The following is a 27,571-nucleotide window of genomic DNA, read 5'->3' on the forward strand; positions in this document are numbered from 1 at the left end:
GAGAAATCTGAATGTGAGACAAAGTTTATAGGATTGGGATATAAAAAATATATATTTATTGAAAGGTAGCGTTAATACTGGAGAAGGCAATGGCAATCCACTCCAGTACTCTTGCCTGGAAACTCCCATGAATGGAGGAGCCTGGTAGGCTGCAGTCCATGGGGTCACTAAGAGTCAGACATGACTGAGCGACTTCACTTTCACTTTTCACTTTCATGCACTGGAGAAGGAAATGGCAACCCACTCCAGTGTTCTTCCCTGGAGAATCCCAGGGACAGGGGAGCCTGGTGGGCTGCCGACTATGGGGTCACACAACTGAAGCAACTTAGCAGCAGCAGCATTAATACTAGCACATTAAGTTAAAATGTGATTTCTAAAAGATAGATTCTCTATTCAGCTAGTAAGACTATTTAAGATGCTCACAATTAAAGAACCAACTGAAAACTCATTTCATCTCAAGGTCCCACCTTCTCTACAGTTAGCACATAAAGAGCCCCTATGGGACACATACATGTCAGGCACAATTTTTCCATGATTTCCCCTAAAATAGATCATGATTTTTGTTGTCATTAATGATTAAAAAAACTGAGGGGATACTCTGATAGGCAGCAGCTCCAGTGTGCACTGTATATAGATTGGAACATTTTGCCTAATATTATTAATGACCCATAAGCCATAAGATAAAATGCAAAACCACGGGCAAAACACCTTAAGCTATTGGAGCCTTGTAAATCAGAAGGCAGTGCCTGAAGGGAAGTACACTGAGAAGTAAAAACACATATTAAAAATCCAAATCCATCAGGCAACAGACCAAAATGCCATCTAAATAATAATTAGAAGTTGAGTTCACGTAAGTTAGGGCTTACTTGAAAACTATATCTGAGGATAAAAAACAATTTTGCCTCTATACTCCGGTGAGTCATCCTTCCATTCATTCATTCATTCATTCACTTGCTGAATGAACAAACACACAAAGTTTACAGCTGTACACCAAGCGTAGGATACCTGTGGATAAACAGAGTGGGTGGGCCTCAACCCTCATGGAGCTTACAATTTTAAAGTAGTGAAAATGCACTGAGTATTTTTTTTAAATGAAACAAGATTAAGCAATTTAAAACAGTTCACTGAAGCTGGGTTCTAAAGGGGAAGAGATGCTAATTAGATGAGGAAGAGTGAGGGGAGAGAACTCAGATAAAGAACACCAAGTACAAAATCCCTGAGGAGAGGAGTAGGTGTATTAAAGGTACTTGAGGAATCTAGGAAAGAGACGGCACAGTGCTGTGGGTAAGAGCGTGGACTCTAGAGTCAACGGATCTGGGTCTGAGTTCTAGCTCTGCCCAACATTTGTTAACCAGGTGACCCTGAGTAAGTTTACGTATCCTCTTTGTGCTTCCTATTTAAAATAGGAATAATAATTTCTATACATTGGAGTTTTTAGAATAGTATCTGGCACATGGAAAAGTATTAAGTAGTATGGGTGGAACACAGAGAAAAGGTGAGAGTATTGTGGGACTGGGACCAAACCACACAGGGCCTTGATGAGAAGAAATATAAGCAGACCGAGTCTTTTTAAAAGATTCCATTGGCAGTTATCAGGGGTGTGGTAATGAATGAAGATGTACCAGTCATCAAGTAAGAAAGGTTCTATGGTATGTGGCTGAAAAAGAAGAACAGATCAATAGGGGTAGTGTGAAGACCTTGGAAAATGTTTATATGACATTATTACTCTACATGTTTAAGATTTCAATTTTATCACCAATAAAAAAGAGAAAGCCAGATACTAACCCATCTATCTTTATTACTCTAACTCCTACTAGAAAAACACATGAACTGTTTTATATCTTCAGAATTTTAATAGGGGCATGGGAGGTATGGTCAAGGGACAATTTGAGAAAAATAAATTTGGATAGACAGATACTTAAGGCAAAGTCTCAATACTAGGACCAGTTGAGCCTGGCCTTAATAGTGAGTACATAAGCCAAAGGGGACTTAAGAAGTGCTTCAAGCTCCCAGATACATGTATTTTCTTCCACGTGTTTTCCTCCTGGAAAACAGGCTTTTTCTTTAAAAGAATGACTGCCAAAAGGCATGCCCCACATCTGCAAGCAGGAAGGCACATGTCTACTGTGCCAAACCACAGTTCCCATACTCTGGCTACCAGGTAAACCCCAGCCTGTCAGCACAGAAGAGCTCAGGTTATAGAGTTAAGGAGCTCAGATCCCAGGTTTGGGTTCTAGCTCTATCACAGACTGGTTACGTGACTCTAAATAAGTTACCTAATCTCTCTCTAATCCTCTGGACCCTCATCTGCAAAATGGAGAAAGCAATTTCACTTGTCCCTAAGGGTTGTTATGAGAATGATTTGATATACTATTTATAAAGTATTTCTCATATGGAATAAGCACTTGATAAATGGCAGTTAAAATTATTATCTCCATGTGATTCCTGCAATGCCACCAAAACTGGGGATTAGAAGAGGTAGGGAAAGAAAACACTGCTGGTAAATTGGTTACCTGTTCAGAAAAATTGGCATACCGACTAAAATGGTGAAGATATACCCACCCCTTGCTGCGGTACTTCCACTCTTAAGTGTACATCCAACTGAGGCACATCCTATATCCACCAAAAGACAAGAACAATAAAGTTCATAGGAGTATCATTAGGGGGAACATTGACTGAAACTGCCCACCCTGGCTGGGCAAGATAGTAGTAGCCACTTGCATGAGGTATGTTACAATAGGAGGTCCTGTCAAGGAATGCAGAACTAACAAGCTACCACGGCAAAAGGAAAGAGAAGACACCAGTTCATGTGTCCTACCAACCTCCCAGAATCCATCTCATTGGACTGCATCTTGGCTGAGCAATGTGCACACCACCAGGAAGGACCCTGAGTCAGAATGATTGGCTACAGACAACCGGGAAGCTAACCCCAAGACTGTGAGTCATGTGGCAGAGCAGTCTCCCCAGGTTCGCTTACACTGCTGCTCTCTGCCCAGGTGCCCATTCATAAAGAAATCTCTTGCTTTCTCAGCACGTGAGTCTCCTTGGAGAGTTTATTTCCAAGTGTTAGACAGAGTATGCTCTTGGACCTGGGCTAGGACCCCTTCCTGTAACATATCATTCATAACAGCCCCAAACTGGAAATAACCCAAATGTCCATCAACAGTAGAATGGGAAAATAAATAATGAAATGATGGTATTTTATATGATAAAATTGCACATGGTCCCCAAAATTAAAAAAAAACAAGGTTATTCTCAACAAAAGGGATGAACTTCTGTGGGATTCTGGGGGAGAGAAAGACTTTCCTCCCTGAGGCAGCCAAGCTACAAGGGTAAGTCTGGACTTTCTGGAAGCTACTTTCTCCAGCTGGGCAGAGGAAACAGTGTCAGCATAGGGGACAAGACATGGCTGACAGAAGAAGCAAAGACAGCTGAGGGCTGGAGAGAGAAAAGGCAAGGGCTTGAGAGGAGTGCCTCAGGCCAACAGGAGCAGAGGCCAGCAAAGGCAGAAAAGGCTCTGGAAGCCTTGAATCCCTAGTTCTACCTCTGGTGCCCTGATTTCTGCAACTTAGCCTCAATTCTGTCCTTCCCAGCTATGCCAAGAAAAGATAAACCCATCTTGTGCTCAATTCTAATAACAAAAGTAAATAATATGCGAGAATTTCCCTTAAGGATTTCACAGTTTAATTAGGAAAACAGACATTCCAACAGATAGCTGCACAGCACTATAGGAATGTGAACCTTAATCAGAATAGAGAAGGAGAGGGAAGGGTCAGGGAAGGCCAGCTGTGAATTGAGACCAATAGAATAATTTGGATTCATTTAGGAAAAATGGAAGATAAAGGATGGTCAAGTCAACATGGGTGAGGGGCAGTTCAAACAAAGGGAGGAAGGTAAGAACAAGAATTAATGGAGGGTAATAAGCACTCTGGTGTTGCTGGAGTGACGTGTGGTTGGCAGGAGAACCCAGGAAGCTGTCATAAAGGAGCTGAGAGCCACTTAAAGGATTCTGGACTTTGTCATCTAGACAGAAAAGCCTTTGAAAAGCTTTAATCATGGGAACAATGGGGTCCAATTTCCCTTTTAGAAATAACAAGATGTTTTCTAAGTCCACTATCTACCAGCAGGAATCTCTTTCTTACTCCCTCCCTCTCTCACCAGGCTCCTCCCACCGTAGCCCAACACTCTGATTCTCTAAAACTCCCACCAGCACAGACATGTTCATTTCTTGCATTTGTCACCTTATGATGTGAACAATAGAGACAGCATCAGCTAATGACAGAAGCAGCAGATTAGCTGTCCTGAGAACTGGGTTCTAGTCCTGCCCCACCACTGTCAGTGGAGAAGGCAATGGCACCCCACTCCAGTACTCTTGCCTGGAAAATCCCATGGACGGAGGAGCCTGGTGGGCTGCAGTCCATGGGGTCGCGAAGAGTCGGACACGACTGAGTGACTTCACTTTCACTTTTCACTTTCATGCATCGGAGGAGGAAATGGCAACCCACTCCAGTGTTCTTCCCTGGAGAATCCCAGGGATGGCGGAGCCTGGTGGGCTGCTGTCTATGGGGTCGCACAGAGTCGGACATGACTGAAGCGACTTAGCAGCAGCAGCACCACTATCAGGCCTTATAACCCAGGGTGAGCCAGTCATGCTTCCTACTCTATCTCCTCTACAGGCAAAATTAGGAACTAGGAGATCAGTTCTAGATATCTCAGAGGGCTGCTGTGAGAAGTGTTTTACAGTGAGTCAAAAATCACATCACCAGCATCACTGAACCTGCCACAGGGCTTTAGAAATAGTGGTATCCTTAGGCAAAATAGCATCAAACAGCATACTTTATTTGTTCTCTTATTAATTAAAAGTATATAAATTCTATCATGTGGCAAACATATATAAATATGGCATCCAAATTTTATTTAAAATCAATTAATAAGAATTTCTCATATCTGCCCATATCTGATATTATATTTGAGGTAATTTATTTTTATTTCATTGTCTTTTTCTCTAATATGGACAGTATTAACTAGCATTAAGAAGACATATTTTGTTGGATACCTAATATGTAGCTCAAAATGAAGAATGAAAGCCATGTTAAAACACTATGAAGACGCAAGACTTAGAAAAAAGAACATAGATACCCCAACAGTGTTCTCTAAGATAATAAGACACTGGTACCATAGCAGGGTATCAAAATCCCTGAAGAAGAATCACATGTTTCCTGAAATCAGGTAGCAATATTGCCTCTAAGATGAAGCTGCATGAATCTAGTGAGAGAATCACTGAAGTCTGAGGATTTTTTTAATCTAACTAGTTTTTCAGTTCAGTTCAGTCACTCTTTGCGACCCCGTGAACCGAAACACGCCAGGCCTCCCTATCCATCACCAACTCCTGGAGTCTACCCAAACTCATATCCATTGAGTCAGTGATGCCATCAAACCATCTCACCCTCTATCGTCCCCCTTCTCCTCCTGCTCTCAATCTTTCCCAGCATCAGGGTCTTTTCAAATGAGTCAGCTCTTCACATCAGGTGGCCAAAGTATTGGAGTTTCAGCTTCAGCATCAGTCCTTCCAATGAACACCCTGGACTGATTTCCTTTAGGATGGACTGGTTGGATCTCCTTGCAGTCCAAGGGAATCTCAAGAGTCTTCTCCAACACCACAGTTCAAAAGCATCAATTCTTCGGCACTCAGCCTTCTTCACAGTCCAACTCTCACATCCATATATGACTACTGGAAAAACCATAGCCTTGACCAGACGGACCTTTGTTGGCAAAGTAATGTCTCTGCTTTTTAATATGTAGTCTAGGTTGGTCATAACTTTCCTTCCAAGGATTAAGCGTCTTTTAATTTCATGGCTGCAATCACCATCTGCAGTGATTTTGGAGCCCAGAAAAATAAAGTCAGCTATTGTTTCCACTGTTTCCCCATCTATTTGCCATGAAGTGATAGGACCAGATGCCATGATCTTAATTTTCTGAATTTACAGAGCATATATTTTGTGCATTATTAATTGCCTTGGACCAAGTTTTCTTTTAACAGCATAGTCTGACAACTGCCCACAAGGTGGCACCAAACTCATGCCCAGAAGACAACTAAGGGAATTTTTTTTTTCTAATCATAAAGCAGACGTTCCAAATACTCAACAGATAGCTTCCTTTATAGCTTATCCCCAAGAATGAGCCACATTTATAGATATTAGCCTCTTCTCTCAATATGATACAAAAGTTAAAACCTATTGCCGCCTACAAGAAAACTTAAAGTAGACAGACCTCCTCTCAAGATAGATCTGTTCTACTTCTGTGCAGTTTTCAACAGAAAAAAACCCAAAGTATGTAACTCCTAAAAATAAATGTCCCATTTCTAGGGGGGGGGGGGGAATTCTGAAACTAACTTAACACACTGAATGGTACCCAGAAGTTGATCATTCTTTCCTTTGTTTTAAACTTTATTTAGTTGAGTTTAGATGAGTGGATTTAAATCTTTAAAGACCTGAATGTTATTTAAAAATTGAAACAGAATTCCAATCAATACTTAATGTATCATGGTTATTTTTAAAGAGTGAGATCTATTCCCGGAGACCTTCTCCTTTCTATCCCCCTCCACTCTATTCCATCTTACAAAGGCTGTTCTAAAGTGAACTGGTCCACACCAGGATAGAGCTCTCGGAAACTCTAATGAAAGTCATTCTGGGAGTAGACACAATGCATCACTGTTGGGTTAGGGGATGTTTCTGCCAATTAAAAACAGTGCACTGGGCCTGAGCCCCTGGGAGCCGAGCCTTCCATTTTGAAAAAGCAGATGTTGTACAGAGCTTTATATCCTCAAAGTGCCAGTTTCCTGTTAGCGTGAAAAGAGGAAGCTACCTGTTAGGAACAGAACACCCGCCACACAGAAGGGGGACCATCTGTAAAGGGCTTGTGTCAAGAGTTCACCAACCTTTTACCAAAGGAAAAAAAAAAAAAACAAAGAAAAGCTAAAAGAACAAGGTAGATAAACATCATTCTGAGACCACCAAGCTACCTTTCATCAAGCAGCATCCCACTGCGCATGCCCAAGAAGCTTCTCAAAGCCTGTTAGTAATCATGAGTCATTTGTTCAGCCTCCAGAACATTGCTCTACCAAAGAAACATCCTTAATTGCAAGTCCTTGGTTTCTATATATTTGTGATTCCTGAAAATACAAGGTAAACTTCATGTCCACCTATTTATGTTTCCTAAGCAAGGCACCACACACCCCCAGACCACATGCAAGTAGTCTGAGGTCTCAAGGACAAGGCATTCTGGGAGCTTTGTAAAGGTGCTCTCTGTAGCCAGCGTGATCCACCAAAGCAGACACTCCCACAAGCTGGCTGGAGAGGCAGGGTGGCAAAAGGAGGCAGGGGTGTAACTGCATTAACAATGATCATAGAACCTGCTCGTGTGACACTGCATTCTGCAAACCTGCAGTGCTGACCCCACCATGCTGCCTCTTTCTCCACTTGAGGAATATACTACTCTAGCATCTCAGAACACAACTGTCTTCCAAGCAATCTCAACGTGGGGCAATCTGGCTGACGTTTTACCTCAAACATCCTAGATCATTTTTAAAATGCTGCAACAAGCCCTTTCTTTCCCTGAGTTTTAAACCAACAGTGTTTCTTACTGGCATCACAGAATGGAGAACAAATTCATACAATAATGTAATAACAAAGTGCATATCACTTCTCTTAATTCACCAAGCAATGCAAAAACCTGTAAGAATTTAACAAGGATATAGCATGATGCAGTGATGCAGCTTTGATTAAAAGAGATAGAAAATTACCATTCATTAGACATTTTCCATGTGCCAGCTACTGTGGTAAGCATGTGTAAGTTTTCTTTTAAAATCATATTTCATAAATGCAAACTTCAGAAGGACCCATGACAAATCCCTGAGTGTGCCCTTCTGTAGCATTCAAAACACACATTTACTGCCATGATGACACAGAGGTTAAGCGGCCCTCACCCCTGCTCTCAAAGGACTCACACCCTGGAGGAGAACCAGCATGAGGCTTCTGTGAGGTACGTACCAGGTACTGCCAAGGACAGGGTGATTACTCATCCATGCATTCTAGATCCTACCTTTATTAGAACAATGCTTAATTGATGAAAGAAGAATAAAGTAGAATACACAACTGAATAGACTGGAATAAGAAAAAAATCAGTAAGAATCTTAGAAAAGATTTTCCATGGGATGAAGAAATGATCTCTCACATGAGGATCCTCTCTTAGCTCACAAAGGAAAAATAAGTTCTCTAATAAAGGGGGTGTTTACTTCAATGAAGTTCAAGCCCCTCAGCTGTCTTTGCCTGATCATCCCATTCCCTTTGCCTCTGTTCCCATTCAGGTCCTAGGCTGACCACATCCCTACCTTTACAAGCACTACCAGGCCAGACCACACCAAGCTTTCTCCCCTCATACATGCTCTTTCTCCCTCCAACAGACTTATGCTGATTTGTTTTTAAGGAACCACCTCCTTTATGCAGCCTGCTGAGCTATACACACACATACCCCTCCACACACACACACAGGCTTTGTTGGTTAGAAGTTCCAAGGAATCACCTCCTTTATGCAGCCTGCTGAGCTACACACACCACAGGCTTTGTTGGTTACAAATTCTAAGGCCAACATTTCCCCACTAGGTTGTAAACTCCTTGAAGGAAGGGGCTTTGTCCTGTTAGTTATTGTGCCCCCAATGCCTGTAACATGATAAGTATTTAATAGATAATTATCAAATTATAGAATTTTCATTTTTAGATAACTTGACTTTCCCCTCCAAAAGACTAAAGGCTCATAGAAAACCTAAAGTGTCTGGCTTCCAGAAAGTGTACCAGAAATTTTCAGTAAATAAGTAAACAGTAAACCTCAGGCCACAAGACAGAGTTGTCGAAATTACTGTTTCTTATTGTAAGGCTCAATCGCTTTAATCATCTCCGACTCTTTGTGACCCTATGGACCATAGCCCGCCAGGCTCTTCTAAGCATGGGATTTCCCAGGCAAGAATACTTGAGTGAGTTGCCATTTCCTTCTCCAGGGGATCTTCCTGACCCAAGGATCAATCCCACATCGCCTATATTTCCTGCATTGCAGGAGGATTCTTTGCTGCTGGAAGAGCTCTCCTTCTTATTGTAAAGTGGTTTTTTAATAACAAATTCTCCTCTTTTACAAAGTCTTGTCCTTGTTAGCTTTGCACATTCTGTTGTTTACATTCAAATGCAAGAGTGAAGACTCCAATAACAACGAAGAAAGGATTACTTATTTCAATAATCTTATCTGTTGAAATTTAACATTCTTTTCCCCCGAAGAATACAATGCATGATCCCCAGCTCCTAACTCAGCTATGCCTGTGATACAAGGACTTGTCAGAGTAAATAGACAGAGAGAGGCAAATGGATATTTCAAATACCATATTAAACAAAATATCTTTCTACATTTGCAAAATAAATATCATTTCATTGCTCATATCTCCTGGATAAAGTGGCAAGAAGAAAAAAAAAAAGAAAACAAACATAAGGAGAAGACCCAGGGTCTTGCAGAATGTTTAATAACCTGGGTTAAGCTGGCCACTTGAGTCTTTGAACACAATCAGGCCTCCAACATTTGGGCCAAAAGCCCTTCCCTCCTCCTCCTCTTCTTCCTCACCCCCCCTGATTAGCACACTGAGGGAGCCAGACGGCAACATGCCTTCATATGGTCTGTTGAGCACAAAGCTCACAATTACTGTAACCAAATGCCCTAATGCCTGCTTCCAATAAATGCCTGCACCATCGCTCTAAAGGAAGAGCCAGGAGCTTCTCCCAGCTCCACTCCTCCACCTCGGCCCCTGCACACCAAAATCTTAAGAAGTGGTAGGGGAAAAACATCATTCTTCAATAAAAGATGAACCTTACACCAATGCACAATGTGTTTATTATTAAAATAATTTAAATTATTTCCTTAGTTGATTTCTCTCTGTTATCAAGCCACTCCTTCACATCATTAACCCCAAGTAAATAAGAAATTGGGATTGGAGCATTTTCACTAATGGAACATCAGTTGATTCCATGGTGCCCTTGTGATAGTGAGTCATTCATTCAACAGTGCTGAGTGCCTACTATGTGTCAAAGGTTATTACATTTTACATTTTACTCATCTGTTAGATGTTTCGAGGATAGAGACATGTACTCCCAGTTCTAAGCACTGTGACTATTACAGACATGTACAAAGATGTACAAAGGTGTAAAGATGTACAACACACCTTCAACGATTGGGTCAATAAAATCCTCATGGGATGTGTTGATGAAAAGCACACATACCAGCCAAAGTGTCCATGCATTCTCCTCAAGGCCACTAACAGCACCAGGCCACACAACAAGGATCCAGCTTAACTTTCTCTAAAATCAATGAAGCCTGAATATAGGTATGCCTTTCATGTGTTTTATTCAATTATTCATCAGTAGCTTTTATTGAATATCTATTTATGGCAACCCACTCCAGTATTTTTGCCTGAGAAATCCCATGGACAGAGGAGCCTGTGCACTATAGTCCATGAGGTTGCAAACAAGTTGGACATAATTTGACAATTAAACCACCAGCACCACCACCGCCTGGAGACACAACACTGAGAAAAAGAGGTATAGCCCAACCCTTGTTGAGCTCACAGTCTAGGTAGAAGAACAACCACCTAGCTAAACATTGCCCAGAAAAAGCAGTAGAGGCTATGAAAGTAAAACACAGGTGCTCTAATTCAACTGAGACAGGAAAATGGAAATGACTGGTTTGTGCAAACAATCATTTGTGTGGTGAAAGAGAAAATGGTACTGGGGGACTGAAGAGGTGAGGAAGAGTTATCTAGTTCAAAAACAACGTGGCATTTATACAAAAAGGAAGACTACAGGTTTGGGGAGAGAAAGAGAACATGAAGAAAACTGTCTAGAAAGTAGCAGAGAGCTCAGCTGGAAGGTTCTGCAGTGAACTTTTATGTGAGAGTGTGTGAGAGCAGTAAAGGGGCATCAGAGTACTAAGACTTCTGCTGCTGTCTTAGAGAACCTACTCCCCACATGCACGCCCACACTTAGGAATACTGACACAGTAGGGCAAACAGCATAAGTCACCGAGTTTGGAGGCTCTGAGTGGCTTCTGGGAAACTGGGAGCCATGAATCACTTGCCTGTACCTTCCGCCAGGTCAAGGGGAGAAAGAAAGTGACCTCATATAGCTTTCAAAGCCTGGCTCTCTTTATTACTTGGAGATTTACTCCTCACCCCAAAGAAAGGCCAAAACCACCCAAAAGGATATTACCCCAGAAGAAGAATCACTGGGCCACAGGATATAAATATTTTTGAGGTCTCTGAAACATTTTCTCCATTTCATTTTGGCTTCTTATGTTACTAAAAATATCTATGGAATAGAATTTAGTGTAACATTTTAAATAAAAAAGATCCACTATGCCTATAAAAGAGCTGCCCTTTTTGAATTTGCTAACAATATTTTTAGAGACTACAGTGTGATCTCCATGTCTGTGTCAGTATTTTTTAAACTTCTACTTGCTAACTAGAACATTTTAAAAACTGATACTGGCCAACATTAACATTCCTCATCCTTTCATAAGATCATGACAATAAAAAAAAAAATAATAATGACTTTTCACTAATATTGATTAAAAAGTATTTTGGTCACCTAAGCCAGTGTTGAAAAATAAGGTCTTCGATTCTTAAAGTACATGCTATCCTCCCCTAAAAAAAGAATAATAATGGTAGCTTAGTAATGTTTGTTATTCAACTTAAATTATTTTGCCCTATATTTATTTCATAGAAATAATTATTCCTTAAAGTAAATCATTCATCAACAATTACAATTATTCAAGTGCTAGATATTCTGTGAATTACTTGCACCAAAGAGAAATCAAAGTTCAGAAACTACCCTCAAGAAAGTGACCATCTAGTAAAGAGAACCAGGCATGCAAGCAATTGTATTTAATGTGTTAGTCTATATAAAGAAGTGTGTACAAAGAACAAAGAGAACATTAAGAAAGAAACATCTAAGTGCATCTGGGAAATTCAGAAAGGGCTTATAGAGGAAGTAACTCTTAAGCTAAAACTTAAAGGACTTAAAGAGAGATGGACAGGCAGATTGAAGGAAGGTTTTTCCAGGCAGAGGACATTACAGGGAGGTCGGTGAGGACAGAACACACAGAGGGTACACGAGGAGACTGGGAAGGCTGTGCTACGCTTGCCTGTCATGCTGGGGAGTCTGCCCTCTCTCGGGCTGGCACAGAATCCATGAAGATTTCTGAAAATCGAAGGGACATGATCCAATTTAGGTTTCCTATGTATATGAAATGCGGGTAGACTGGAATAAGATTTAAAAAAGAGTGAGTAGTTAAAAAACAATAGTCCGGCTGAGAGGTTATACATCCTGAAATAAGACAATACTGCTGGGAATCAACAGAGAGGTATACTACAAATGGTATTAAGGAAATAGAAGGTAAGGGACCTGAAAACTGACTGGATAATGATAGCAAGAAAAGATAGAATGTAAAAATGTGATTTCCAGGTTTCTGGCAAGTAAATTTAGAGTTGTGCCATCCTGTGACGTCAGGAACAGAAGCAGCAGACAGGAAAAGGAAGATAAGCTTCGGCTGAACACTGTAATGATTGGGCCAGATTAAAATAAACTATAGAAACTGACAACCCCCAAATATCAGTGATTGAAATAATAAGGACAAAATTCTCATTTATGCTACATGTCTATTGTGCTTCAACAGACCTCCTTCTGGGGCACAGACTGATGGATACCCTGCCATCTGGAATACTGCTTGATGCAAGAGCAGGAAAAAAGTATGCTAAAGATTCATACCCTGACAATTAAGTACTTAGGCCCAGAAACAGGACACATCACTTCCAGTCACAATCTATCTGTTGGAAGTAGACATATGACTGTGCCTAACTTCAAAAGGGAAGAGAAGTTTCAAATGTCCTGATGTGGCCCAAAATAGTCCAGTAATAGAGGAGCACTAGATATCTGTGGTCATCAGTCATGTCCATCAGGGACACGTTGGGTCTGAAGCACCAGGGAGACAAGTATGCTGTCTAGAAGGCCATCCTATATGCAGGCTGGGGCTCAGGAAAAGTATCAGGGTGGGAGACACTGACCAAGGAGCTACAAGAATAAATGTGAAAATTCTAATTCTCAGGGCATCTATGTGAAAATGAATTTCCAAGGTTAACTGGTTCACCCACAGTTACTGAGCAGCATGAATACCGTGGCACCAGGTCTCCAGGGGTCTGACTTCAAACTCAACATTCTTTCAGAAGATGCCTCTAGTGGAATGTCTTATTTGGATAGACTCTGTTCAAGCAGCAATTATCTGTTCAAGAAAGATGGCAATATCTCAATTTTATCAGCAGGTCCAAAAAATCACGCATGTTTGTCCATTCTCTCAGAAAGCCAAGGTAAATTTTGGTGGCACTCACTCACACTTGCACAATGCCTTCATTTTTTTTTAACATAAAAATCTATCCTGTGTGTCTGGTTTTTGTAGTGTCAGTTATTTTTCTAAACTTGTGTGTCATGCGTGCTAAGTTGCTTTAGTTGTGCCCAACTCTTCGTGACCCTATGGACCAGAGCCCACCAGGCTCCTCTGTCCATGGGATTCTCCAGCATGAATACTGGAGTGAGTTACCATGCCCTCCGTGAGGGGCTCTTCCAGACCCAGGGATCAAACCTGTGCCTCTTACGTCTCCTGCACTGGCAGGCAGGGTCTTTACACTAGCACCACCTGGGAAGCCCTATGTGTCACGGACTTCTATTTTAAATCAGAACTAAAATTTATACTACAGATTTATAATAGAAATTTATAGTAGAGAAGAAGTCTGCACATTTTTTTGCTAACCAAATGGGCATGGCTGTATTCCAATAAAATCTGACTTATAAAAACAGCCAGCTAGCCACATTTGGCCCACAAGCTACAGTTTGCAAACTTCTTCACTACAGGACAAACTTAATTAATAACAATACTACATAGAAGTATATTATGAGTAAATACGTAATTAGGGACTTCCTTGATGGTCCAGTGGTTAGGACTTTGCACTTCCACTACAGGGGTCACAGGTTCAATCACTGGTCAGGGAACTAGGATCTCACATGCCTCATGGCATGTCCCCCCCCAAAAAAAAAATCACTAATTTGGAAATTAGTAAGTATTGTACAAGATGCAAATCTGGAGACTACAAGAACAAACTCTCTTAAATTACATTTATAAAGCTGGAACCATGGATTTTTGTGCAGCACTTCTAAAGCCCTCCACAGTCCAGTCTCAAAGTTCTATACTTAAAAACTGAGCCCGTTTTTAAGCTGCTACCTCTCACCTCCAAACCCGTCTTTCCATACCATTTCTGTGATGCTAGGGCTAAGAGTCAGATACGACTGAGCGACTTCACTTTGACTTTTCACTTTCCTGCATTGGAGAAGGAAATGGCAACCCACTCCAGTGTTCTCGCCTGGAGAATCCCAGGGACGGGGGAGCCTGGTGGGCTGCCGTCTATGGGGTCACACAGAGTCGGACACGACTGAAGCGACTTAGCAGCAGGGCTGGGGCTTTGTGAGCTATGCTTCCACTTTGTTAGCTGCTGTCTCTTAGGCTATGCCCATAGAGTGCACTAGATGGAACCTACATGCTGGAAGAGGGAGGTGTGAGTTGTTCCTTCCTGTCTATTACCTATTGGCTTCCTGTTCCTGTGGCTGGCCTAGCCCTGTTCGTAACTCCAGAAGCTGCACTTCCTTTCTGTGGTGGCTGCTGACTGAATCTAGTTAGCAGTCTTTCTGGAACCATTGTGTTCCTCATGGACCACCGTTCTACACTGCCTCCTCCTCAGGTCCAGGTCCCAGCCCTCCACCCCTCACCTGAGCTCATAGACTCCATAACACCAACAAGGCAGTACCATCTCTCAGAGGTCTGGGTACCAGGCCCTCAGCTTCCTTCTTCTTAGCTCAGAGGCCTCAGCACCGGCCCTTATCTTGAAGATGGGAGTTTGGTCCCACAGGACCCCTCCACCAAGCTTCCAAATTTTAATGATCCCAACCCCAAGAATGGCAAATACCTCCTGCAGTTGCTACTCCAAGATGCCTCAGTGTCTTCTTCTTGTCTTTTCAGTTCTTCAATATCTGGTTGATATTTTTTTGTATTAAATTCTCTCTGTTAAAATATTTAGTGTAGTTTCTGTCTCCTGACTCAACCCTGATACAAACACAGTTCAGCAATTTCAAAATAACTCTAATCTTCAATTTTGTTTCTTAAGCACTATGAAGTAGACACACAATTCTGAACTTTCCTTATAATCCCATCTGCTGCTCTCAAATACTACAGCTGCTCCCATTCCTGACTCCTCGAGAGTCTCCTCTCACCCTGAAATTCTTTCCACCCTTAGCTTCTCCTCTGGTCTCTTTTGTCTTCCTCCCCAATTCCTTTCCTCCAAATTGCCCATCACAAAATCCCAAGAACCAGTCTGCCAAAAAGAACGAGTCTCAGAAAGTGACAGAACTGAGGCACTCGGGCTCCTTTCCTCGTGTCAGAGGTACAAACTGAAGTGCCCACCATGGGAAGGAGGGACAAAGGATTCTCGGTGGCCACACATAAGAACTCCAGGACTCCAACCTCATCACTGTGTATGTGCAGTTTTGAAACTACATTCAGCCTCAAAGTCAGGGACAACTGGAAGCTGTGGGGTCAGTGGGAACTACAAAGTATATACCTTTCAAGACTTTTTATGAGAAAGCTCTGAATTTTTTTAATGCTGGCTCTTTACCATTCTGTGCAGATTAAATGAAACTTGCCTAATCCTGCCTACATGCCCTGTTTGCTACCACTGCACTATGCTAGCCCCAGATGCATTAGGTATATTCCATTTTTGTCAAACATTTGATGATTAAAACTATTTTTAATAGTTATATACAGAGCTCTGAGTTATTACAGCAAACCAAAAATAGGATTCTTTTCCCTGTTACTTTCAGAGTTATCACCAAAATGAAAGAAAGCAAGCAACAAAGATAACAAGTAGTATCTTCTGGTAACTTAAACCCTCAGAAAATCTGGGATTCAACTTAAAGAAATTAACAGAATAAAACAGCTCTCTAAAACAACACTTTCGAAGTTTATTTTAGAAGGTGGTAGTGCTACATTATTTTTTAAGTAATATTTACAGAACAGCTTGTTCTAGAGTTCTACATGACACAAATAGAGTAGGCCTGGTATACACATGCCAAAATGGTGACAATGAAATTAGGGCTTGATCCGGTGGTAAATTACCGTCTGCTCATCTCAACAACACCTAAGGCTCTGAAATGAAGAAGGCATCATTTGAATAAGCCGTCCACTCGGGTATACATAAGGGCACACACCCACTTACCTCTCAAACCCCCCATGTACAATTACCCAGTCTGCAAGAGAAAGACACGATGGCTCTATAATTATCAGATGTGAACTAAAAAATCATGCCCTTTTAAAAGCTTAGCTGCATTTCCCAACCACACTTTACCATCCTCAGAGCAAACTCCAAAGCAGTATGATGCCTGCTGCCTATAAAGTCTAATAGCACAGACCAAAGTGAAATCCACCTGCTGGGGGACCAAGCAACATCAGTAATGCTGATAGTGGCTGGGCTGGGGGGGAGGCGGGGGAGGGCAGGGGGTAAGAAGGAGTTAATTCCTTATTCTTTATTCCAACATGTCCCTGTGAGTTATACCTACAGAAGGAAACCATTACAATTTCCTGCAGCCAACTTGTTTTTTCTACCTCCATAAGTGTTTACTGTCAACTACCATAAGAACAAGCCTACCTAAAATCTAAAACCTTACTCTCCTAGATCCAGAGAAGAGCCCTAAGATGCCTCCAGAGTTCATGTGGTTGGCAAAAAGGCCATGTCCTAAAGACTCCTTGGAGATCTCCTGTTTCTTCAGTCCACTTACTTTTTTGACACAAAATTCTAAATAGCCTGTTTGATTTTCAAAGTTTACTGATGAAATTTCTATTTGGAAATTTCTACATGGAGACAAATCAAAGGCACTTGGGGACAAAAAAGGGCTATATGTATATATATGTGTGTATATATATATATATATATATATATATATAGTGAAATGCCAGGGCACATGGTGAAGGTACTCAATGTTGAAGACAAAGGGAGACGTGTCAAAGAAATGAAGAGGAGTGAGTGAGCCCATCACTCAAAGTGGGCCTTAAAAAGACAGTGTTACTGGTTGAAAGGCCAGAAGAGACTGGAGACAGGTAAAAGAGAAGGCAGAAACAGGCAACATGCTCAGATCAACAGGAAAAGAACCAACATGAAACAGCCTGCTGTTGCTAAGTCGCTTCAGTCGTGTCCGACTCTGTGCGACCCCATGGACGGCAGCCCACCAGGCTCCCCTGTCCCTGGGATTCTCCAGGCAAGAACACTGGAGTGGGTTGCCATTTCCTTCTCCAATGCATGAAAGTGAAAAAATAAAGTGAAGTTGCTCAGTCGTGTCCAACTCCTAGCGACCCCATGGACTGCAGCCCACCAGGCCCCTCCGTCCATGGGATTTTCCAGGCAAGAGTACTGGAGTGGGGTGCCATTGCCTTCTCCAATGAAACAGCCTAGAGGGGCAAAATAACATGATTCTCACAGCTAGTTAGAGTCGCACCTGAGGTTTGTTTTAGGCTCCAAGCCTAGCGCTTCACCTGCTTTATTTTATCCAACCCTTTCAACTACCCTGTGACCTGGGTATTATGTCCATTTTATAGATAAAGTTATAGGCGTGGAGAGTTAAAGCCAAGGTTACTTGGTGAGGAAAGGGCATACCTAGAATCAAATTCCAGGTCTGCCTGGTTCCAAAGCCTGTCCTGGGGAGGAAAAGGAGAGAGGAAGAGAGAAAAGAAAAATGATGATACTATTTAGTGTGCGAGGTACCCACCATGCCCCTGACTCTGCATCTACCACTGCTCTAGGAGGGACCATGTTACTCTAGCACAGCACCTGGCCCAGGTCTACACTCTCTGCCTCTAATTAATGAGTACATGTGTCTTTCCATAGTACAATTCTATAATGTAGGTACTGTTTTTCTCATTGTACAGCCGAGGAAAACACTATTATTTAAAGCATTTGGTCTAAAAGGGGAGAGAAAAAACATCCCCAGAGATAGATAAAACCAGGAGCTATTCTGACAGGCCAAACAACTGCCCTTGTCAAAACAACTGATGGAATACTGGGAAGGAAGATAAAGCAGAACTAGAGGATGTAAAATAACAGACATTTTGTATTATTTCTTTTTCTTTCCTTTAATATTTGAAATAACATAACTTGCAGTAAGATAAGCAAAGGAAACAGCTCTCTTTGCAACAAAATTTCATTTATGGACCAAATTCCTAAAAAGTTTACCCAGGATAATGATGCAATGCATCATCACTTAAAAGAAAAGAAAGAGAGATTCAGAAACAGAGAGAGACAGAAAGAAAATAAAACTAACAATCCAGAAAATTAGGCAGCTCATTATGTGTTCTCTTCCAAATTTTGCAGAATCACACTTAAAGTGACAGATGTGAAGAGGAAGGAGGTTCACACTCAGAAAAGCAGAACTATTTTGGGGACGTTTGTTAGAAGAGGTGCCAAAGTACCTGAGAACTAGTGCACAGTCAGAGCTCTGGCATATTCATTCATTCATTCATTCATGTACCCATGCATGCATGCAACAAACTTCACCACATCCTGACTACCAGCCTGACTCACCAACAGCAGCTGAAGATACTGTGGGGAGTCAGACATAGTCCCTGCCTTTAAAAACCTCACAATCTGCTGGAAAATTTCAGGCAAGAAACAAGTTAATTGATTCTACCCTTAGTAGAGTATATCCAAGGAATTCTAGGAACTCCGCCTAGGGGAGCAACAGTCGAGGAAGGTTGCTCAAAAGTGACATGTGATTCCTGAAGGGAGGGATAGCCAAGGAAAGAAGTGAAGCGTTGGAGAGGTTGTCAGGGATAGGACTTCACAGGCCATGGAGAGATCTTTCCATTTTATCCCGAAGAAAACGAAAAGCCATTCAATATTCATTATTAGGGGAATTACATGTCCAGACTGGCGTTAAAAAATAAAAACCTTGAGAAAATTGTAGATAAGACTGGACAGAGGTTTAGATTGAAGAAGAGGAGATAAGTCAAGAGACTACTACTGTTGTCCAGGCTGGAAATATGGAAACCTAAAACACGGTTGAGATTGGGGAATGAAAAGGAGGGAACGGAGTCAAGAGACACTTGGGGGAGATAATCAGTAGGAATTGGGGACCAATTTGGACAGGGGTTAGGAAGAGTCATGGGTGACCTCAAAGTGTGTGATTCGGTTAGGGTGAGGCTGGGATATTGGCAACATTCCCTAAGAAAGGAACATGGGATAAAACTGGGGGGAAGATGACAAGTTCTGACTTGGACATACTGAATTTAAAGTGTCTTTGTCTGGTGAGAGCTTCTAGTCATCTGTGGCCTCTATATCATACTCACTGAGTTATCTATTGCTACATAACAATATCATACACATTTAGTAGCTTCAAGAAACATATTTGTCTCACAGTTTCTGTGGGTCAGGGGTCCAAGTGTATTTAAGTTGGTTCCTCTGCAAGGCTGCAATCAATGTGTCAGCCAGGGCTGGGTTCTTCTCTGAAGCTCAACTGGGGAAGACTCCATTTCCTAGCTGATGTGACTGTTGGGAGCATTCAGTTCATTGTTGATTGATATCCACCCTAGGCTCCTAATCACAAAGCCCTGTCCATAGGCATGGACAATATGACAACTTTCTTCTTTAAATCTAGCAAGGAGTGTCTCCTTGAAACACAAGCATCACCATCTTATGTGACATAATCACATGCATACCATCACCTTTGCTGTACTTTACTGGCTAGAGTAAAGCACAGGTCCTCCCCCTTTCCTCTTCATTTAAAGGTAGAGGATCACATTAGGGCATGAATCTAGGAGGCAAGAGTCATGGAGGCCACCTTAGAGTCTGTCCACCATGGTCATTTTCATTTGGTCTCCAAAAGGTGGAAACCCTTGGGCCTTCTTTCTTGTCTCCTACACCCTCAAGGCCTAAGGAAATAGATATTGAGTGATATACAAATATAGATTCACAACCCATCCATCTCTCTCAATTCAATCTCTTCTATGAAATCTTTCCAAGGAGGCTCTCCTCTCTGTCCCCCTGCCCCACTCCATTCTCATCTGATAGCATTTAAAATGTAAACTAATAGTTTCCAAAATTTCAGGGCCAAAAATTGCATACTCTATAAAGAAATAATAATAGATGCCATTTATTAAATGTATTTATATTTTATTTATATTTATTTATAAATAGATTATGTATTTATGATCACAATTTAGCACTCCCTATGTGTTGCTGTGCAGTCCCCCAGTCATGTCCGACTCTTTGTGACCTCATGGACTGTAGCACGCCAGACCTCTCTGTCCCTCACCATCTCTCAAAGTTTGCCCAAGTTCACGTCCATTGCATCAGTGATGCCATCCAGCCATCTCATCCTCTTGCGCCCTCTTCTCCTTCTGCCCTCCATCTTTCCTAGCATCATGGACTTTTCCAATGAGTCAGCTGTTTGCATCACTCACTATACTGGAAACCACATAGGCAATATCTCATTTAATCCTCAAAATGATATATTAAGTGAAGTGCAAATAGTATTTCTATTTTATAGATGGGAACATGGAGACAAAGAAAGGACAAGACACTTAACCAAAGTCATACAGCTAATTAAGTGGTCTGTTAGTCGCTCAGTCCATGCAACCCCATGGACTGTAGCCTGCCAAGTTCCTCTGTTCATGGAATTGTCCAGGCAAGAATACTAGAGTGGGTTGTCATTTCCTTCTCCAGGAGATCTTCCTGACCCAGGCACTGAACCTGGGTCTTGCACATTGTAGGCAGATTCTTTACCGTCTGAGCCACCAGGGAAGCCCAATTAAGTGGTGAGTGCTGAGTATTCTGACTCCAGACACCACACTCAAAACCAGATCAGGCACTTAAATATAACCACGTGTACTTTTAGGATCTTCTGAATGATAAAATAAAAAATAACCCAAAGCTACTTCGAGTTCAATAAATATATTTATAGTTTTTTCCAAAAATAGAATCTATAAATATTTACAAAACATAGTACATACATGTGCAAAAGGTCATTCCCTCAACAATGAAGATTAGCAACCATTTGCAGAGCCTCACAGCCCTCCCCACACAGCTCCTCAGCTGGGCACCAGGAGCTTCTACCGTATTCCTTTGCTACTAGCATTATACTCTGAATCAGTGGTTCTCAACCAGCAGTGGTTTTGCCCTCCTGCAGACAAGTAGCAATGTCTGAAGACAATTTTGATTGTCATGACTAGGGAGGGTATGCTATTGGCATCTAGTAAAACTAGATGTTTAGGGATGCCGCTAAACTTCTTGTAAAGCACTGGGCAGACCCTATAACAAGAAATTATCCAACTTGAGAAACCCTATTGTATTTCAATACAAAATTCCTTTGTTTTATATGTATTTGTCCTAACTACAAGATACACCTATGCTATCAGAGCAGCAACTATCTGAGTTCCTCATCACCCTACTTTTCCCACTCTACACCTGAATTAGGTGTACATACACCTGAATGATGAGTGTACAAGAGACAGGAATTGAAATTTATTTCCAAGATAGAATAGGCTTTATTTCTACAAGAGTGATTTATTCAATGATTAACTCATTTCCTCCAAAGTAAAAGCTTCTAGTTTGAATTTACTAAAGGCTAATTTACTTCTGGAATTAACACAGCTTTACCCAGAGCAGCCTCTGGCACCTGTGTATCTGAATTAGCAAACAATTCCCTGGTTTAGAAAAGTCAGATAAAGGAAACAATATTCAAGATAGAGACCAATAGACAAATAGATCCAGAAGCATCATCAAATGTCAAGAACTAGAATGTGTTTATGTCCTCAAGCAATTATTCACCCCTTTAACATATGAAAGGCAAAGACATGCAAATGAACCAGCTTCCAAAAATGATTCTTTTTATTTTTTAATCACAAATCATTGTGAAGGAAGAGAACAGTGCTCTAAAGCAAGTCAGATGTATTCACTGAATGATGAAAAGAATACTTCTTTTTGTTAACACAAGTAAGAATTGTGTATCTACTAAGTAGAAAATACATTATAATTTTAAGAAGGTGAAGAAACCATTATTCTATTTTCAACATAAAGAGATCTAAACTTGTACTCTAGACCATACGTCAAATGACTATTTCAATTAATTTTCTACCAAGTAGGAAACCACCGTGCTGTGTATTTCCACGTGTCTGTGAGCCAATCTCAGGGTACAGTTCAGATTCTCTTTCGCTCTCAGATAAACAAAAAACAAGTCCATTGAACCCCAAAATAAGTTAAAACCTTTGGGACCACACTCACACTGCTGAGAAGACTCCAAAATTGTTCCATCTGCTCCAGCACTATACTTACCACAGGGGAGCTGATGAATCAGACTGGACAGGGCCACACCGGTCTCCGAAATTCCTCAGGAGCATCTTGATTACACCCAATTAGTGAGGCCATAGACAGAAGCCCAGTGACTCAGACAGCCTTGAAACCCAGCACAATCAGCAGGGCTGAAAAACCAAGGCCATTAGCTCCTGCTGTTTCCCACCTCTTAAAGAATCAAACCCAAGCTGGTTGTGAAAGACAATGGCCACTCTGTACAATCAATGACAGATTATTTTTAATGGGGGCAGGAGAGATTCAAAGCAGAGGGAGACTTCAAAATCACTAATCATCACATTTGGAATTCTCTGAAGGTTATTCTTTGAAACAACAGATCTAACTTCTCGAATATATTTTTCCTAGGCACATGCCTAAGCACATGTCAAACAGCATCAGAAAACAGTAATGAATTTATGTACCAAGGCCTGCAATAAAGTGGCCTGGGTGAAGTCCATCTGAGCATTAGCCTCACTGACAGGGGTCAGTGAACTCATGTGAGTGGATTGAGTCCTTGGCTAAGATCTGGTTTGGAGTCTAAGTAGGCATCTAGTTGGCATATGCCTACACCCTGTCATTCATTCACCTACATTAGCTGAGCATTTACTCACACATGAGACCTTTTTTCTGACTTTTCCTTCCTTTCCTGTATCTTCTCACTCAGATTCTAAACTTTCTCCACTTGATTTAGTGGCCTGAATAAGTTCTACCTCCTCAGAGAAGCCAGCCCTGACCAACTCTAGCCAACATGACCTCACACTATTCTCTGAATATGGAATATCAGGGCAGCAGTTTATGGAGCTCTTATGATGTTCCAGGTACCATGCTCAACTCTTTATATGTAACTGACTTCATTTAATTTTCCTATGCTGGGTATATATCACTTCCCTCACTTTACTGAAGAGAAAACTGAGGCTAAAAGAGAAAAAGTAACTTGCCTCAGATGACACAGCTAGTAAACAGTGGAGCCGATGTCTGTCTTGGGCACTAAATCAGGGCTCAGTAAGTTCTTCTGTGAATGGTCAGATAGTGAATATTTTAGCTTTGCAGGCCAAATATTCTTTGTTGTAACCTCTTAACTCTTTCTGTCATTGTAGTGAGAATGCAGTCACAGGCTACACATTTAAAAATGAGAAGAAAAAAAAACATGCTTAGCTCACCAGCAATATGAAACCAGCTGGTCCACGGGCCTACACGAAATCTTCCCTTGTGTAAAGTCAACGGGCTACAAGCACCTTGGCAACACCCTCCCCACTCCAGTGCACATAGCCTCAGACACACAGTAATAGCAAACTGCACTAGGAGCTTGTTAGAAACCAGACTCTGTCCCTATTTCCCAAAGACCTCACAAAAGCCTTCCCACCACACAGGGGCCATCACTATTCCCATTTGAGCTGATGTGCTTCAAGAAGTAAAGGAACTTCACAAGGCTGCCCAGCTGGTTAGGTGTGTGAGCTAGGATTTGAACTCAGACAGTATGACCCCAGAGCTGCATTTTCCACCTTACAGCCTGTATTTGCCCAGGTTCACTGAAGCTGGAACCCACACCTCTTCAGTGTGACCATCTTGAATCGAGTCCTAGTCTCCTGGCTCCTCTGCTACCCATGTATATCCACAAGAAACATGGGGCCACTGCAGCCCTGGCTTTCCAAGGCAGATCTCACAGGGAATGCCACTTCTCACACTCTGAACAGGCAGAAAACATTCCTAAGGATAACTGAAGATCAACGGTCATTTAAGAACACTTGATTTCATATTCCATTGTCAAACTTTAATGAGCCATTACATTCAGTGGAATGACTGACTGATCTTAGGGATCAAATATATCATGTCCCACAATGTCATTTTTTAATTATAAATAAATATTGCAAGCACCAGGGAAATCACTTTCCAGAGTCCATTTCATTTACAGTCCCCACCCCATGTGTGCCTGGCTCTACTCTCAGGCACCAACCTGCCACATTAAACCATGATCTATATAAAGTTTCTTCCTCCATAAGACTTCTTCTGCCCTAATTCTGCAAATAATGGATAAAGACAAGTCCTGATGCTGGCTGAGGACAGAAAAGGGAGAAACGGATCCTGATTACAAAAGAATAAATCTTTGCTGGGCTGATTTGTCATCCAGTGAAGCAAGCATGGGTTTTAGAGCCAGAAAAAGTAGTTTACTGTTGGAGTAACCTTGAACCTTACTAATCCTCAAGTTCCTCATCTCAAACATGAGAACAAAAAACATCTATGGCACGGGTTCTTGATAAATCAAACAGTATTTCTACTAAAACTGGTCCAAACACCAGCCAGACCTTCTTCTCTTATGTGAGGTTTTTATTATAAAACACAAAAAACAGAATAATTTTCATAGTGGTTGTTGTATTACTTTTCATACACATTCTTTTAAACTTCCAAATTAGCATAAGGTAAAAGAGGCACGGCTGATGCTGCTGCTAAGTCGCTTCCGTCGTGTCCGACTATGTGCGACCCCATAGACGGCAGCCCACCAGGCTCCCCCGTCCCTGGGATTCTCCAGGCAAGAACACTGGAGTGGGTTGCCATTTCCTTCTCCAATGCATGAAAGTGAAAAGTGAAAGTGAAGTCGCTCAGTCCTGTCCGACTCTTAGCGACCCCATGGACTGCAGCCCACCAGGCTCCTCTGTCCATGGGGTTTTTAGGCAAGAGTACTGGAGTGGGGTGCCATTGCCTTCTCCAAAGAGGCACTGTGACACATTTAAATGGGAATTATCTAAAGTGGTGGTCTTCCCGGATTTTTTCTTTTTTGGGTCCACAGCCAAGTGTATGAAATAGTTAACAGATTTAAACTATATTTCAATCTAGCTTACATAATACAGCAAACACCTAGGTTACTTAGGGCCAGACATACCTTGGTTTCCAAAAAGTAACTATATCCCTTAAATGTGTTGTAGATGTCCAGTCAGGATGGTAACTTAGGCCATGGGAACTAAAGTCTTGGTTCACATCTCAACTCCTGACACTTAGTAACTCTGGATGTGGACAAACCTCTAGCCTCTTCAAGCTCTGCTACCCTCATCTATAACATGGAATGATGGTACCTGCCCCGTGAATTTGTTATGAGGGTGAAATGAGATAATCTACGTAAATGCATATTAAATCCATATTAAATTGTAAAGCATTTAATATACCACCTGACTCCTTATAAGGATTCAATACCTTAGGTAATGATTATTAGTGTTTTATTAACCTTGGCTTATGATCACTGAGGCATTCTAAAGAATATGCAGCTCTGAAAGAAGAGATGAAAGAAATGTTGAGCAATAACATTCTGGGAAGGTGGATGGCCTAAGATGACACTTGACAAGGGGCTAACTCACTTGGTAGAAATTTATTTCAACATGTGTACACGTGTGCGTGCATCTGCAAAGATGTGCATGTGTGCCAATTTCTAGAATATTTGCTAAAAACTCCACCACATTATCATCATGCCTTGTGAATCTAACCAGACTGGGGAGTCTATCACAGAACAACTGTCAAGTTAAAATTGGATCCTTACTGTCCAAATGAAGGCAGTTTTTCAATTTCCTTTTCCTTTCTCCACTTCTCATCAACCTCCCACAAATGAACACGCTAACTGAAGCCAAGAATATACAGCTCAGAAATGAGATTGGGGAAAAAAATTAAAATGAAAAAGAAAAGCCTAGAAAAATAAGGATATTAGAGAAAGTAATCAAAGAGCAACACCACTTGATTATTCACACAAATAACACAATGAGCTGCCCTGCACCAGATACTCTCTGAACTGCTCTGTTGTCTCTAATCTTTATAACCAACATGCAGTGTACATGTTCTTATTCCCATTGAACAGATCAGGAAATCAAGGCTTTTACAGATAAAGTGACCTGCCCAAGGCCATCTAGTTCATAAGTGGTGAGTCAGGATTACCCTATCCTCTCTGGTAATAAAACTCTTCCAAAGAGCCCCTGACACTTCTCCAAGCTCTATGAGAGGTCCTGAGTCCTCTATAATAAAGAAACTAAGCTTGGCTTTTGCCTTCTAGGAGCATATAGTCTAATGAGGAGAACAGAGGCAAGTAATGATGATACAATGTAAGGCTAGATCTCCAGGGCTAAAAACAGTATGTCATGGGAGCTCCAAGGAGAAAGGGATTCAGTCCAGAAATGAAGAGGCAATATAAGGGTTAAGTACTGAAGGATGAATAAAAACCTTGTTGGTGTTGTTCAGTCAGCCAGTCGTATCCAACTCTTTGCAACTACATGGACTGCAGTACATTAGGCCCTCCATGTCCCTTACCATCTTCTGAAGTTTTCCCAAGTTCATGTCCATTGCATCAGTGAATAAGAGCTTGCCAGTCAGAAAAGAGGGAAATGGGCTGATCAAGGCTTATGATAATCATACAAACAGAAGCACGAGACAGAAAAGATCCTTGCATGTCAGAGGTTGTAAGATTGGAGATAGATGAATGAGCTAAAAGGAAAAGGGAAACACGCTGGAGAGGAATCTACAGGTTGATAGTGAAAAGTCTTGTCAGCCATGCTATAGATGTAGAATGGATTCTGTAGACAAATTATAGGCAGAAAGAGATAGCAAAGCAGCTGCTGACCCAGAACAGAGTAGAGAAGGTGAAGAAAGAGGACAATGGGGTGAAATAAAGGCATATTCACAGGTTAGAGATGTCATGAGAGGCAAGGACATCAAAGGCTGACATGAAACACAGGGAAGAATAGATGATGCCTTCTCAAAGGAAATCCAACCAACCAGGCAAAAACAGTCTGTAAGAGAAATAAGCACAGGATCCTTAATATTTAGGAAACAGAATTGAAAGCAGAACAAAACAATAGCATATTTGACTTAGACCAGTAAGAAAAGTGAAGTCACTCAGTCATGTCGGACTCTTTGCAACCCCATGGACTGTAGCCTATAAGGCTCCTCCATCCATGGAATTTTCCTGGCAAGAGTACTGGAGTGGGTTGCGGGAGAGAAAATTTCAAAAATTAAAGTGATGGAGATTAACTCAAGGTCTCCAACAGAGATCAACAGAACTCAAAATGTAAGACTCAA

General features: G+C 41.5%; 1 protein-coding gene and 1 non-coding gene across 17 annotated transcripts in view; one reads left to right on the forward strand and one right to left on the reverse strand.

Moving 5' to 3' along the window:
* ERC2 (ELKS/RAB6-interacting/CAST family member 2) overlaps positions 1-27,571 on the reverse strand; it is a 984,881-nt gene that overhangs the window by 842,995 nt on the left and 114,315 nt on the right. The gene's annotated exons all lie outside the window — the stretch shown is intronic.
* TRNAG-UCC lies at positions 14,057-14,129 on the forward strand. Its single transcript has one exon. It is a non-coding gene; the product is annotated as a tRNA-Gly (tRNA).

The sequence above is a fragment of the Bos indicus x Bos taurus genome, chromosome 22 (assembly GCF_003369695.1).
Source record: "Bos indicus x Bos taurus breed Angus x Brahman F1 hybrid chromosome 22, Bos_hybrid_MaternalHap_v2.0, whole genome shotgun sequence".
Taxonomy (NCBI): domain Eukaryota; kingdom Metazoa; phylum Chordata; class Mammalia; order Artiodactyla; family Bovidae; genus Bos; species Bos indicus x Bos taurus.